We start from the raw sequence: 18,013 nt of genomic DNA, 5'->3' as shown, positions 1-18,013 counted from the left end.
ACGTTAATTGTTCTGTTCCAAATTAACAAGAATTATGATTAAAGAATTGTGTCAATTTTTTTGGCAATCAGGAATTGTTGTATCCCAAAATGGAACCTTCGGTACTAACCTTAAAGCATTGTAAACAGTGAGAGGAGTTAATTTGGATAATGATTAGTATTGAATAATGGAGTAATGGACAAGTCCATTCATAATCAGAAAAAAAAGTATATGCATAAAAATGAAGGAAACAATATTTATTCCATTAAAAACAAAATTACAGGTGCATAATGTTATATATAATTCAATATGCAAGGTTACTTTTGTATACAATGACGATGAACGTATTAATTCATTTTTTTAAATGTTTTTTCAAAAGATTTTAAATTTAATTAATATTTAATTATACTAGAAATTAAAAAAAGAATACTAAATTCTTAGGTTCATTATATAACATATTTTAGATTCTTCAGATTCATCAGTCACTTTAGATCCTTTAGATACTTTACATCCATTACACCCTCTACATTCTTTACATCATTTACATCCTCTACATCCTTTAGATCCTTTAGTTCCCTTAGATCCTTTATATCCCTTAGATCTATGAATCTTAATGATTCGTTTACATTCTGTAGATTCTTTAGACATTTTAGATTCTTTAGACTCTTTAGATTCTTTAGATTCTTTAGATTCTTTAGATTCTTTAGATTCTTTAGATTCTTTAGATTCTTTAGATTCTTTAGATTCTTTAGATTCTTTAGATTCTTTAGATTCTTTAGATTCTTTAGATTCTTTAGATTCTTTAGATTCTTTAGATTCTTTAGATTCTTTAGATTCTTTAGATTCTTTAGATTCTTTAGATTCTTTAGATTCTTTAGATTCTTTAGATTCTTTAGATTCTTTAGATTCTTTAGATTCTTTAGATTCTTTAGATTCTTTAGATTCTTTAGATTCTTTAGATTCTTTAGATTCTTTAGATTCTTTAGATTCTTTAGATTCTTTAGATTCTTTAGATTCTTTAGATTCTTTAGATTCTTTAGATTCTTTAGATTCTTTAGATTCTTTAGATTCTTTAGATTCTTTAGATTCTTTAGATTCTTTAGATTCTTTAGATTCTTTAGATTCTTTAGTCCATAGATTTATTGAATTCATTGTATATTTTGAAGTTTTTAGACTTTTTTATATTCCTTAGATGCTGATTTTATTGAATTTATTCACTGCTAAGTGGAATATCCAAAATTTTTCAATAATTAATCGATTTCTGTGCAAATCTCTGTGTGGATAACAAGACCTCATCTCTAAAATATGGTGCGTTAATTATGCTCCAAATGAACAAGAAATAGAGTTAAAAGATTATGGTATTTTTTGCGACAGTCCGAAATTATTACATCCCGAAATTAAGCATTCGGTGCTAACTTTAAAATACTGCATTAAGTAAGAGGATCAAATTTGGATGTTGATAATATTGTAAAACGGAATAATGGGTAAGGCAATTCATAACAATGAATATGCGCAAATAAAAATATAGGAAACAATATTTGTTCCATTCAATCTTTTAAATTACAAGTGCATGATATTATTAATAATTTACGGTGCAAGGTTACTTTTGAATACAGTGACGATGTATATAATAATTAATTTTTTAATGTTTCTATATTAAATTTTAAATTGGAAAAATTTAATTAATTAAAAACCTTAAAATATTAAAAATTATGACCTTGTTAGATATTTTATTTTATCGCCAAGCAATTTCCGATAAAATGAATAAAACTAGAATCCCTTAAATTTATTTAAATCACCTTCATACTGATGGAATTTATTTTTATATAAGACCGTAACTATTGTCCAAAATGTAACGTATTCGTTACCCTCTGATTAATGCTTAGACCAGTAACTCTGCACTGAATTTGAACATACACCCATTTCGATTTTAGTACAGAACTAACCTAACCCAACCAATTCATCTTTAGCTGGGCAACGCAGAAACGTCTAACTGCAAATTGCCATCGTATACATTGAAATACATAGTTAACATCCACCTACAAATCTTGGGCACGATAAATCAATGGACAAAGTGTTGCCGGCACTAACTCGACTTGTTTGAATGTTTGTCGTTTCAATAACGAAACAAACATGGCGTACGCCGTTTGCACATTAATTTTCCCATGGCGATTTTATTTGTCGCATTCGACCCACAGGCTCCGTTTAACATTTATATTTGGCGACTTTTATTTCCATATATACATTTCGGAAGGAGATAAATCGGAACCGGGATGAGGGCACAACCGAAAACGAATAAAGGATAAGCTTGGAAATCAAACGCAAAACGATACATTCGGTATTTCCAGTCAAGTGCGAGAGATGAAGCCGTATATCATTTTAATCCAGCAGGTGAAACGGTTTCGCAATGTATCTTTATTAGTGCAGATATCGACTTGCATTTCATTTTGAATGTTACGATTAATATCTATTCTTTGTAGGAATAAAGTATGGGCTGAAATAGAAAGTATTTTTTTAACTGAGTCTATGCAGAAGAAGACACTAGTTATTCACCAGTCCGCATTATTTTGTGTTTATATGCACAGAATGAATTTCTAATCCATTTTAATTGTCTCGATAATCATTTAAAATGTCTGTTTTATGAAATAATTAAAATGACGATTTTAAAAAGATCCGAATAAACAAATTAAATGTTATTGATAGCATAAAATACATACATTTAATTAATATTCAAATCAATATATTGTGAAATACATTAAAACTCGATTATTATTTTATTAATTATAGCTTATTGTTGTAATAAATAATATTATAAGGTTTTAGTTTATTAGATTATTAAAATCTAATAATAAATAACTTCTTAATTAAGTTAATTAGTAAGTAATATTTTTATTTTATTTATATATATTGTATTATGCAACATTATAATGTGGCTAAAATTTTTCAAATTTATTAAGACTGATTTGAAATAAAATTTATATAACGTAATAAATATAGATACACATATTATTTACATCTTAAAAAATGTCTCATTAGTATCTGAATTGTAATTTAAACTTGAACTACATGGATATGCCATAAATTAATTTTTATTGACACTATTTAAAGCAATTCCATTTAATTAATATTTAAATAAGTTTTATGCAATTTTAATAGTAATAAAATAATGGTAACAATATATGAATTTTAAAATTACTTTATGTAATGACTTGGTCATATGTAATAAAATTTATTTGTTATGTTAATTCATTGTTTTTTCATAATTATCCATTACAATTATGTTTAACAATTGTATTTTCAATACATATGATTTTATAGATTAAATTTTCTAAATATGGTAATAATATTAAAAAATAATATTTTAATATTATTTTCCAAAGAAAGTTGATTGATTAAATTAAATATTTTTCCAATAAATTTAACAGACAACTTCTATATATTATTCAATATGTTAACGTATGTAATTGAATATTTCATTATTCTGAATATAGCTTTATTGTGATTTCACTTAATTTTATTTTCAATTACAGTATTTATATTTTTACTATGTTAATCTTAAATATGAGGAAAATGGTTTTTAATGAATTTTATTGAAAAGAAAACGTAACACAAATAACATAAAACTTCAATTTAATTTAATAAATTCATTAAAATATTTTTCTAATATATATTATGTATATTTATTTATTTACGTTTATATTTACAAAAAATAATTTTTAAATCCGTAATTTAATTTAATATTTTATAATAATTTAATTTGTAATTTATTTGCAGCTTCTATTCTAAATATGTTAATAGCATTGAAAAATAATATTTTAATATCGATAACATATAAAATAAATTTTATTTTCAATGTTAGCGTACATACTAAATACTTAAATGTTCTGAAAATTGATATTCTATATTTTCCAATAGGGAAAAAGGTCCTTTTTTAATTTTACATGATATGACTATGAATAAATTGTTAATATTTCAATTTTTCTTTTTACATTTTATTTTGATGTTTTAATTTTAATAAATTATATTTATTAATCTTAATATTCATTTTATTCATATATTTATGTTTAATTTTTTATAAAATTGTGTTATTTCAAAATAGTTTAATTTCTATTGGTAAAATTCTTTTCTATTTTCTGCTACTTAAATATTAACATTGAGGTCGAATTTATTGTTTACTCCACCTAGAAGCAACTTCTTTTTTTATATTTAATGCATTTTATTTCATGTTTTAATAGTAACTAATTAATATTAATATTAATTTTATTGATATATTTTCATTGACTTTCTTTAAATTGTTTTAAAAAATGTATGTTTAATGTTTATTAAACGTAATTTTAAAATTAGTTTTTAATGCTAGTAATATATTAGTAATCATTTAAATATTAAAAGGAAATATGAATTAATTATTTCACATCTTTTTGCATATTTAATGTAAATCCTTTGTTAATAACACATTTTACTTAATAATTAGTTGGAATTTATATCTACAATTATTTTAATATATCGATTTTATTAAATATGAATTAAGTACAATTTTTAAATTCTTTAAAAAAAATCAATTTTTTTCAACTCTTTTAATATACAATGATTCTCATATTAAAGCCTGAATAATTATTTCATATAATTTAATACAATTATTTAAAATAAATGTATTATTTTAAACTACAACTTATTTACTTATATTTCAATTATTTTGACAGTCTTTATTTTTGGAATATCTGATTACACTATTACATGAGAGTGTGTATCTTATCGAACAAATAAATAAATATTATTTCCCCAGTATAAACAAACACTCACCATGTAAAATATCCTCTTCACATCATCACATAACATAAATACATATTTTAATTTGCATATTATACCCGGTAAATTTGGCATGTTTTTCTACGTTCTCACTAATGTTGTTCTTCAATATTTATTTATGCTAATTGCCGTATTTATAGACATGATTCCGTATTTTGATTGTAACTTAATCAACAAGATATTTCAACAATTAAACACGGAAATCGATACACTCGAGAGGCTGCAATTGAATTACCATATACAGAATTTTTAAATTAGCGGAACCGTGAGGCATGTAACACGTTACACATTCGTAATCCTTTCGTTTTCGCCTTTTGCTTCCTTGATTCACGTGGTAATCTAATTGGATCTGATCAGATGGAAAACGAACAATAGAATTTTTTTCTCTCCATGTTGTAATTATTCTAATTAAGTTGTCCATGTGTGAATTAAATCTGTAAAACGATCGATTAGTTGTGACAAGTTATTTAAACATGGGCTTTGATGTAAGGTATGATTGGCGTTACGGAAATTGAGTGGATATAAACACCTGTTTACCTAACACGAAAAAATTACCGTAATTTTCTCGGTGTGAGCTGTTAATTTCATTTTTCCGATGGGGTTTATTGTTAACCTTTCGAATGGACGGCATATCATTATTGTTCGGTAATTGCACCATTTTACTAAGTTACAATAATGATAATAATCATGGGAATGTTGTATTAATAAAAACGAACTGTGAGGAACAACATTGTTACACAAACAGGCAATTACGAATGCAATTTCAATTTTTATTAGAAATCAAGAAAACGCGGTAATTAATACGTGAAAAAAATGAAAGTGTTTTTAATTAGATTAAAAAAGATTTGCAATTGTAATATTTATGTAACTCGAGCCCGATAAATTCACTGTTCTCCACACTACATTGTTTAAGTGTGCGACTCGAATTATTCAGGAATGAATGCCTCGTTAAAAGTCGTGAACTGTAAAATCCCATGGAAATTGCTCAAAGCTTCATAATTGATTTGTGCAACGATGAGAATCTTTTATGTTGTGGTATCATGTTGACGTTTATTATTTATTTTGCTCGTATGGCTAAAAATACTTTTGTGAAAAGTGCAAGTTTTCTATTAACACATTGTTTACTACACATGATTTGCAGTTTCACTTTCTGTTTATGTTTGATGATCAAGTATGAATAACAAGTCGTACATGGAAGAAAGATATTTACCATTTTGACCATGTTTGTTAACTTAATTAATTAAGTTAATTTTGAATTTTCCTCTTTCTTCTTTTAAATAAGAAAAGTTTCATAAAAATAACAATTATTTTAATTTTTTTCTTCTTCATAAAATAACTTCAACACACAAGCAATATTTATTTAATTTTTATTTCACTTTATTTTCATATTTATATTATTAAAATAATGTCAACATGTAAGTAATATTTATTTAATTTTTATTTCACTTTATTTTCATATTTCATTATTAAAAAGGTCTAAAAAATGTTTTTTAATTTCTAGTTTAAACAAAAAAAGTATTAAAAAATATATTTTTTATATTTTCACTTACTGAATTTTCAAAATTATTAATTTTATAAATTAAATATCTTAAATAAAAATCTTCAGTAATTTTATAACTTCCAACTTTAGGTACTTATTAATATTTATATTAAATAATTTCAATATACAAGAAATTTTTATTTAAATTTCATTTCACTTTTAGAATAGTTTCCTTTTCTTCAATAAATTATTTATTATGTGTTATTTTAATTTATTTATTAATTATAATTAATATTTTATTTTGAATTCAATTTTTTTATTAGTTTGTTTATTTTCAAATTTAAATAAATATTTTCATTAAAAATAATGTTTATTTTGAGGTCAAATTTAATTTTTTACATTTGATTTGCTTTTCCCTTTCTATTTTTAATAAAAAATCAAGTTTTAATAAATAAATTTTTTATTATCATCTCTTCTGAACAAGGTTCATGTTCCCTATTATTTTTATATATTTCCAGTGTAACAAAATTTTAAGTAGATACTTCTACTAAACTTATATTAAACAATTTCAATATAAATGTTTATTAAAAATAATATTTTTTAATTTCTGAATTAATTTTATACTAGTGTAGAAAATTGTATAAAAAATATAATATCATAAAATATAAGCATATTTAAATAATTTCTTTTTTAATAACATTTTTATTTATTCAATAAAATATAGCATAAAATGTTACTATTTTACATACCGATATTTTTACCTGTAATTTTAAACATCCATCAAATAAAATGGAATCACTAAATAAAAAAATAGAAAATATTTTGCGCTTCATTAATTGTAATATTAAATCAAGTAGATGCGTTATTTTTTTATTACCACAAATGGAATAACCTCAATATTTTTAATACAGATAAATATTTATATGAATGTAAATATTAATACCTCCATTTATGTTTTCCATGAATACGATTTTAAGTAATTATGTTTTTAATCGAAATATCCATATTGCAATATTTTAGAATAAAAAATTGCTCGTAAAACATTTTTATGCGGTGCATTAAATTACAGTTTCGCTTTCGATCAGATCAATAAATCTGTGGCAAAACCATAAAATATTGCGCATTTCCTTGTTTTCCTAACGATCAAAAACGACATCGTTCAAGGCGACTAACATGTTAATTAAAAAGCTTAGAAAAATAGATTAATCATGGCAAATCGTAGCTGCTAAAAAGCAATTATAATATGTTTTATCATTTCAGTGAACGTACATTAATTATAAAAGAATAATTACCGAGCTTTGACACACTAATAACAATATATCAAATTTTTATTTCCAAGTAATTGCCAGATTACAGGAACTAAAATAAATGATCTATATTTAGTTTTTTGGTTTGTTTAAATGATCTCGTAGGCTTTAATAGTATGTGTAATTAATCTTTTTGATTGTTCCATATGTATATATGTCAATGTAATAAATTTGTTTGAACGCTCAAGGCAAAACGAAAATTTTAATAGAGCTAAAAATGTCTGGAATACTTCGCAACCTTGTCGGTTTTAAAAGCATCGGTAAAATTGAGAATAATATAATATTGTGGCATGCATAAAACGGAAATTTAATTGTGGCACAAAGTAAAATTACGAACTTACACTTTTAACTTATTAGGTTTAATAAATTCTTTAGTGAAACAGTGCATAATTTTCAAAGCATAAAATATCTCATAACAAAGATACAACACCGGAATATTTTCAACAAAGCTTTATCATAACATTATAATGGCTCGTAAAATTGCTAAATTTCTACGCTCACGTACTATGTATTTGGTAGTTTATTTTATAGAAAGTCATGTTTGTTAATGCACTTATATTACAAGATATCAGGCCGTTTGTTTTATCGGATCCATCTAAAATTGCATTTTCTTCTAACAACGTCGGCTTCATGAAAGTCAAACAGGCAATATATATATATAGAAAAATTGTCGTGGGGTTATTGTATTAAACCCTTGGGATGTTTCATGGATTAAAGCAGAAAAGTTGATTTGAATAATTTAATTGTTTAAGTAAAAAAATCACAGGAATATAATATAAATTTGTTCAGTTTGACTATATTAATCAGTAAACTTTATTTAAAAATATTTAACTAAAAATCAATACACAGAACAAATACAGTGTGATTCGTCTAAGTTATTCGCCAAAAGTTTAGGGAGAACGAAAAAAATGTACGGAAATGCTGTATTACTTATATCTTGACTTGAGTAATTTTTTATTATTTAATAAGATTTTTTAATAGCTCTTTTAAAAATTCAATTAAAAATTCTGTAGTTCAGGGTACAGAAAAATCTTGTGAGGTTTCAGTTGTAATAATTAATTTCAAATTATTTAAAAATATTGTACTACATATTATTAATATTTATTTGAAAGTGAATATGACATATTTGTTATGAATGATATATCTATTTGTATATTTAAATGCTTTAAAAATTCAGTTGATTGATTATTGATTGATTGTAAATATTACATGATATTTTATTCTGTTTTAAAAAAATCTAATGAGTCAATTCAATTTTTAGGTTTAAAGATTCGTATACTCTAAATATTCTTTTTAAACAGAAATTAACTAAAACTAATTAATTATAGTAATTATTATTCCACTACCACATAACAATATCAAGTTATTAAAAAACTACGTATTATTAATATTTATTTAACAGTGAAATTTTTTATTTAATCTTTTAAAAGCTCATTTTAAAATTCAAGAAAAATCTAGACCTTAACTTGTCTTTAGGTTATAATAATTATTATGTTATACTTATTATTTCATTGGTATTGTTAATTAAAATTTATTTAATTGAAAATATTCTGAAAATAAAAAATATAGAAAAATCTAGTTCATAAACTGAGTTATATTTTGGTTATAATAATTATTACATTATACTTTACCTCCCAGAATTCCAAAATATTTGAAAATATTGCTCCAAATATTATTAATATTTATTTGAAAGAGAATAAAGTATATTTTTTATTAACGACTATTTTTTACCTATGTATTTATATATTTTAAAAAATATATAAAAATCTAGTTTACGACCTGAATTTTTACTTATAGTTTAATAGCTAAAAAAATATTATTATAATACAAAATTTCATCGTCATTGTTATTTAAAATTTATTCAATTGAAAATATTCTAAAAATATAAAACAAATCTAAATCAACTGAGTTTTTGGTTATAATAACTATTAAATACAGTAATAAATTTAAAACTATTTAAAAATGTACTAATATAATAAAAAAATAAAATATACATATTTTTAAAGAACTTAATTTGTCTAGTAATTCGTTTTTTATTTAAAATAATATATAAACATATCTGACATATTAAAATATTGGCTATTAAGTAATTAACGTGTTAACATTACTTTTTTGTTACTTGACAAAAAATTCTTGAGTGATTTAAGTAAAGTTATAATAGAATAGCAATTATCAAAGTCAATAAGACTCAACCTACACGTTCACAAATAGACATTTCAATGTAACTTTTTTTTTGCAATGAATATCTAATGAATCTACTCCCTTACATAATATCTTCCAGATAACTTAATGCATTCCAGAGTCGATGCTTCATTCCAGTTTTTAAGTGCAGACTGGTTTTTAAACGTTCGCATCCGAATGCAAGGCAACAGTCAACTGAATTTTACTACCTTCATTTAAATGACAATCAGCCTGAAATTGATTTTGCATCGGAGTGAACGTCCTGTCGCCCAGTCACGTCGTATTTACATTTGTAAGAAAACAAACGTGCACCTCGCTTATGGAATTTGAATCAACGTCGGGCGAACCCAAAAATTTTTGATGCAAGTGCAAGTTTTTATGATCCGACGTAAAAACGATACGTTTGTTTTCGTCGATTTTCTGGTCTAATAATCGCTCACAGATTGCGATTGTGATTAATAAAATCTAACGTTCCAACACTAACACAATATAAATGGGTCAGTGTGCTACTAAAGAAAAAGAACTGCTTCAGCCTATCAGATTTGTTATCTTAATAATGCGTCCCAGAAAAAAAAAAACTTCTTGAAAAGATTTAACACAAAAAAGTGGATTAACGTCGAAACGGTAGGCTTAATGATCGCTTCACGGTTAATTCGTAATCCATAAAATGAAAATCATTGACACTGGACACCCACAATCCAACGGCAGCCACCAGTCAGAAACCAGTTTTTGTGGAATTCACAGACACCAAGGAAAGTCAAGTTCACGGGCGAAATTCGAAAAAGATGCGAATAAAAAACCGTTTTCAGGACGGTTTTGTAATTTAAATAGACAGTTCCGCGTTTACAATTAGCAATCGCTCGTTAATTAATTCGATACGGTTATGTAACTTTCAGGATTGTTATGTAGAGCATTATTTTAATTCAGTTTTAGTTTGAACGGTGTCGACATTGAAAATTAATTCCGACTTAATTGGATAATTACATCTGAATTTTTTTACAAATCGATTGTTTTGATTCAATATTATTCTGACGAATGGAAGTGTCTTTGCGTCTGTATAATTTTAATGAATATAAAAATTTTACTTTAATCATGCTTTTTATCAAACAAATCTCGTACTTCGTGTTATGACCAAAAAATACCTATTAAAATTAATGAATCTGCAGGTTGTTATTATTTATTTTTCATTATTTGAGAATATTCTCTGCTACGCCATTATTAATATTCATTAAAAATATAGTTATTTCTAAAAAATTCTTTCAAATATTTGTACGTAATACAATTCCATAAATTTATGTATTAGTCTGAACAGATTTTAATTATATCATAAATAATTATAAAATATTTTTTATGAAAGGGAATGTATATTTCAAAAATATAAATATTACAACAAAAAGATTAGAATCAAAAAAATATACAATTCTCATTTAAAATTTTTTAAATATGTATTTATCTCAAATACAAAGAAAAATTGTTTTAAATATGCATTTTTTACATTTAGATATTAAATCCTTCTACTTTAATCTTTAGTTATAGTATGCATATTATGTATTTTTATATTTATATTATAAATGTATATCTTTTTTAATAGTGAATTATTAATTAAAAATAGTGAATGAGTTCCACTTTATTCATAAAATTACATTTTTTATTCATATTAAAATTATGTCAAATAAAATGAACATGTTACAAAATGTTTATAAAACATTCATTTTCTAAAATACAGAAGCATTTATTATAATTTCTGAAGAAAATAATTAAAATAAATGTCACTCAAAAAGATAATTTAAGATTTTAAAACAAAAACCTTTTATCATTCACCATAATATTTCATAAAAGAAATATAAAATGAACATTAAATTCATAATGAGCAATAAACTTGTTTTATTTGGGCATTTACATTGATAATAATATTTCGCAGTTGTAAAATATAATATTAAATGCAAAACGGCCGGAACATAATCCTTTACATCACAACATGAACGGTCGTCGTGATCGGAAACGTGATGGAAAACATTTAAATAACGAATCACTGCCCTTTTTATCCCCTTGTATTTCATTCACCGCGATGTCGCCACTGAGTGGATGTCAACAGATTATCGTCGGATAACCATGGCAAAATAACGCGAACGCTCCTGACAGCCCAACCAGAAGAACGGCAACAACAGATGGAACTCGCGGCGGTATAGAAAGTGGACCGTGACTTGAATGATACCACTGTCCGGACCCGAACGCGAGATGTGCACTCCTTTGCATAGTTCGCATGGTCCGAAACGTCGGTCGGAAGTTGCGAACAATTATTGTTCCGATCGAATGTGCACCGCAAAACAACCGGACTGGATTCGTTTTAACTAACGATCGTTGTTCATCATTGGCGACCGTAACACTTTTCCGATAAATGGGACGGATTAGAAATCACGACAGATGCACAGAAAACGATTTACGATAGATGCCACGAAAAATTCGAGTTCAATTACTCAATTCAATTGTCCGTGATCGATCAATATTTGGAATAATTAGTTTCTGTTGTGGCTGGAAATTATGTACATTAATAGTCAGGAAATCCAATTAGACCGTTTTATAAATATTCCAGTGAGTCAATCGTTACACAAAAAAAAAGAAAATAGACACTAATTCATTAGTATTCAGTAAATATTACTTTTAAATTTATTTACAACATAATTGTTGGTCGAGTGTTTGTTATGGGTATAAAACGAGGGTTAATTAAACCGCTGAAACGTGAGAACGTTATGACTTGCCAGTTGAGAAATATCATAAAATTGTGTTTCAGTGAAAGCATTATTAAACTGAAAATAAACTGAAATTTTAAAATTTATAAACCAAACATTATTAACATTTGTTATGTTATGTCTATGTTATATATATATATATATATATATATATATATATATATATATATAAATTTATTGTATAATATCATATTGTATAATAACAGTAATAATTTAGATATCAATATCACTTTAATTAACATGTATTGATTGGCTCCTTAAAACTTTCTAATTAATTAATCTCAAGTTATTACTCCCAGGGTAAAGAACTGGGGTTTGTTTAACGAAAGGAAAATAAACCCCATAATTTACAATCACATTTAAAACCTTTGCTAACAATTTTCTTCTTATTATTCTTATCTTATTTTTAACAATAATGATTTCCTCATTATGGGAAACAAAAATAATTGCCTTTTACTTTCAAATTATTTATAAGTTATTATTAATATTAATATTATTAGTAAAGTACAATATAAAAATAATATTTTAAATGAGTTATTAACGTCCCTTTAATCAAGATGTATTTATTGGTCTATTAAAACTCTGAACTTAATTAAACCCAAGTTAATTATTATTCACAAAATAAAGGACAGAGTCGCAACAATTCTTCTGAAACTATTATACCAACAAAATAACTCGAATTCTACACACATCTAATTTAAAAAATATTGGAAAGAAGAGATATAAAAATAATTATTTTTATGTTTCAGATTATATACTGGGTATTTCACAACTTATATAAAAATAACTAAGTTTTATTTTTAGTATTTCAAACCAGAGTTGAAAACAATGGAGACATTTAAAAAATGGTGTATATAGTATCTAAAATATCCTGATCAGAACTACGATATTTTGCGCCTTCGGGATCAGTAGGAATATTTGAATTAGAACGTCAAAATTGGATTCGATGAGCTCAAGCTTACGTTCAAGTCAATGGAAACAATTTTGAACAACTTCTACAGAACAAAATAAATGGTTTGTTATAAAATTTATTAATTATTATCCAGTTTCCTGTTTTCTGTTGGACTTTTATTACATTGCACCCTGTATAAATCGTTAATATTGTGATTATTAGGTATATAAAGATACTTTAGAAATCAATATCCCTTATATTAACATGAATTGATGGTCCCGCAACACTTCATAATTAATTAAGCTCAAATTACATTATTTATTATTCCCTAGATAAAAGATCCGTATGACCTCTTTAATAATTATTATTCACATCAATTCCATTGAAAATGTGATGCCAAGAAAATAATTCTAATTCTACACCAAACCTGTCTAATTAACAGCAGTGGAAAAAGTTCCAACTGTCTTTTAAAAGTTTTGCGTTTTTTTGTCACCCGCAAATTACTGTCAAAGACTTCTCGTAACACTCCCTACTTTGTTGAAACGCTTATTATTAACAGTTATTGAAAAATCGGCCTCACCCACATTGTTTACAAATTATAAACAACAGGCCCAAGCAACGTGAATCAACAATCGATTAGTTCTTCCGTTTATCCACAGTGAAGAAAGATACTTAAGAGGTCATTGTTGCAGAGGTTGAGATTTAGCGGCGATTATAGAAATTATATTGTATGAAATTAGACTTGAACTTTAAATGTCACATCGACGGTGCAAAAGGTGCGATTTTAGTGCGATAAATTGCGTTCCAAATGGTCTGGTATTTTCAGTGCAATGCTCTAATTTGCGTTGCGATTTTATTATTGTCTTTGGACGAGCCGGTAAAGGTTATGTTTCGACTTCAAAATGATTTGCTTTCATAACCGAAATTAAATTTTATGATCAATTACATCGGGCATGGATGTTATTATTTTAAATTGTTGTGGAGAAATGGTGCCGTATTAAATTTATTCAATAAATAACATATAAATTATAAAAATGATCATCGTGCTAGCTAATAAATTAATTAATTATTTAAATGTTACATGCATTGTTCTATAATTTGTTGTACATATGTATTAGTAATTAAATTAACGATAAGTTTACAAAGGAATTTTCTTTGTAAAACAGGTCATAATTATTAATTAGAGATCAGTACATCAAATTTATTTTTCTAAAATATTCTAAAATATTCTATTGTGTAGATTTTAATAATAACATATTTAAAACATTAATATTTAAAAATACATATAGTAACAAGAACCAATTCCAATTGAAATAAATTTATAATATGAAAGAGAAGTTAATAAATCCAATGAACTTGAATATTCTTTTATTAGACAAAAAAATATAATATATTTATTTTAAGTGTTATAATTAATTTAATAATATTTTATATGAATAAATTCAAAAACTTTTACATATTTAGATTTATTATTTCGCTTAAAACATTTATATTAGATTAGATCATTTTTAGAATTGAAAAATATTGAACTATGCTTTAATTGATAAATTTCCAAAATTTTTAATTTATGCATGCAATTTAATAATAATAATAAACATTTACTACGTTAAATATAAGTTGAACAGATTTTAAGAAAATTTTTCAACAAAAATATTTATGTTTAATATGTAATAAACTAAGAAGTTTAATTTGTAATGAATTTATTATTAATAAAATTGCAATACCTTAAAAAAAATATTTTAAATTTAGTCTTTTTGCAATATTTTCGAATCCTTTAATAAAAATTATTTAATTTACAATATTGTATTGATGATTAAACTAATTAATTAATAATTCTTGCTCAATTTAAATAATTTCTTTTCTGATTAAAATTAATGTTTTTTAAGTTAGAAAAAAAAATAAAGATAAATTTTGATTTATTATTTTTCTTTATTTATTTTCGAATTATATTCGATATAATAATAATAAATTTAATCAATTTTTAAAATTTTAATAATGTATTTTTTTGATTAAACAAACTGGTTTAATTCTGGTATTTCTTTTTAAATTTCCCGAACAAAAAAAAAAGAGTATATTAAAAATAAAATAATTCACCTAATAAAGTTTATGTTAGATTTAAAGAATATATATATAATATCGTGTAAATTAAAAAGAATATATAATTTTTATACATTTATAAAAGCAGAATAATTGAAGTTTCATAAAGAAGTTAAATTAATTGTTTTTTATAAAAAATGACTTCAATATCTTAAAATTAAATATTTTAAATTTAAATTTATTTAAATAATATTTTAGAATCATTTAATAAAATTGATTTATTGTATTAATGATGTTTGACCATTTTTTAAAATTAAATGTAGTTATCTAAATAGACATTTTTCTAAAATTAATTTTCAAATTATAATTTTTAATAATTCAAAAAATATTTATCTAATTATTGAAAAGAATAATCCAAATGTAAATGATGTATATCCACATTTTGGCACAAAAACCAACCACAATAATTTCCAAAGAAAACAAGTACCACCAACACTTCACAATATAATAATAACACAAATAGATTTCGAAAACCACAATTTATTTATTTTGTATATCATCTATTGTAATCCCTGTAACAGTACTACTGTGACAATAAAATCTAACGTACTTATATTCGAACACCAAGCCCTAAAATCCTGGGTGGGGATGGCACAACCCCCTTATCCCTACCAACTGTGTTTTTGTGATAATTTATTGAAAAGTGACAACGATGACATCACATCCCCACTTCAGGAAAAACGATAATCATCATCGTCACGAATACTTCTCGTCTTTTAATGTCGTGCCCTTGCGATTGTTCCTGATGATTTTCTTATTGGGGAGAGACATATAAACAAAATATGCACATGATTTTTTTTTCTGATTTATGAAAACAATAATTAATTTGGTAATACTGGAAGTGATGTTAACACTAAAAATAAATGTTTGTTTGCTGACAATTAATATTTTGATTGGAAAACACTTTGATGGCTCATTGACTCATGCATAGGAAATTTACGTTTATAAATAGAATTAATTGAAGACAATGCACCTTGAACGGTTTACATACAGTTAGTTTTCATCACAAGAAAGTAATAACCGGAGAAAATGACGAGATTACGATCATAATCGATTTGCGAATCTGCAGGAAAAGGTTCGTCGTCCGATCCCTCGTTAAAATCTTCCGCGATAGAGAGTACTTTCTAGACGAGATCATTCACCCGATCCTCATGATTGAAGAACGACGTCCAAAAAGAAAGCCCCAAGCAAGCGGGGGTGTCGCACACCGACACCGTAGCAGTGAACAAATTGGTACTACTTACCGGTAAAATTGGACGAGAGTGAAACGGTACCCACGGAACACGCACCTTCCGAAGAAAGGTAGTATCGACTGTGTTGAAGTCCGCGTCGCGACTGAATCCGTTCCTCCACAGCTGAAGCGGCGCGACTATATCCAATCCGAATTGAGTTTTCTCTCTAGGTCACACGGGCATTCCGTACTATTGTCTTATTGTCGCTGCTGCGATTTGCGTAACTTTTTTTTTTCTTTTTCGACAATCACCGAAATTATTTGAAGAGCAAGGTCCCTCCACACCTCATAGGCGTTGCGGGGCACTGCAACTTGGTTTCAAAACGTAACCATTTTCACGAACTTCGAATAGTACCGAATGGTGTTGTGAACTTGTTGACACGATGCTCTGTCGTTTCGATTGGTATGGTTAACGAATGTTAACACAGATCCAATTATTGTAGCAGAAATTGTTGAAAGAGACCTCTTATGTTTTTAAAAAGATATTGAGTAACATATCCAACTTTAATTTTTTACACCTTACCAATCAATAACATTCCAATCTGAATGTTATTAATTGGATTATACTATCTGAATTGTTTTAAAACACTAAAGAGGGATAACATAATTGTATAAAAAATTTGTTCAAATTCTTAACGCAATTTATTTTTAAAATTAATTAGAATAAACAAGTTTCAGTCAGATGTCAATAACTGTTAATACAACAATTAAACATACATACATCATTTTTTAATAAAGTAATAGTAAAATCATTAAAAAATATTATAATTTTATTTTAATAAATTTATAATATGAATTCTAAACTCTCCTTAAATAAATTTTACGCCGAAGTAGGGCAAATTAATTATTAACTTTATGTTAAGACAAGAATAAGAAGACAATTATCATACCTAAAATATTTTACCATATCCCATTTAAAATATAATTAATTAATTGGGTTCATTTGTTAATTAAGTAAAATAGAATAGTAGTAAATATTTTTTAAAAATATTTTTTTCTTTAAATTCAAATGAAAAATCCTAAACTATGAAATGAAATTGAAGAAAAGCTCTAATAATAATTTATTGAATTATTAACATATTTATTAATATAAAATAAAGTAATAATAAAAAAAATATATTTTAATTATTTTTGAATTAAAATTTAAAGAAATAATTTAAAGTAAGATAATTTATTTTTTTTATTTTGTATTTATTTTAATTAAATCTAGAGATTATAATAATCATTCGTTTTTAAAATTTTACAAAATACTATTAAATAAATTATGACTATTGTAAAATATATTCAATT

At 24.9% G+C, this 18,013-nt stretch overlaps 1 protein-coding gene across 4 annotated transcripts in view; it reads right to left on the bottom strand.

The window, feature by feature from the left end:
* LOC109601708 (uncharacterized) overlaps window positions 1-16,844 on the bottom strand; it is a 115,475-nt gene extending 98,631 nt beyond the window's left edge. For 2 of the 4 annotated variants that reach the window (XM_049969755.1, XM_049969756.1), the window contains exon 1: window positions 16,737-16,844. The gene's annotated coding sequence lies outside the window, so the exon portion shown is untranslated. The remainder of the gene's footprint in view (window positions 1-16,736) is intronic. The other 2 variants (XM_049969754.1, XM_049969757.1) reach the window with 1 other exon arrangement.
* Window positions 16,845-18,013: the final 1,169 nt, after the last annotated feature.

The sequence above is a fragment of the Aethina tumida genome, chromosome 7, assembly GCF_024364675.1.
Source record: "Aethina tumida isolate Nest 87 chromosome 7, icAetTumi1.1, whole genome shotgun sequence".
NCBI lineage: Eukaryota > Metazoa > Arthropoda > Insecta > Coleoptera > Nitidulidae > Aethina > Aethina tumida.
This window is presented reverse-complemented; position numbering and strand designations above follow the sequence as displayed.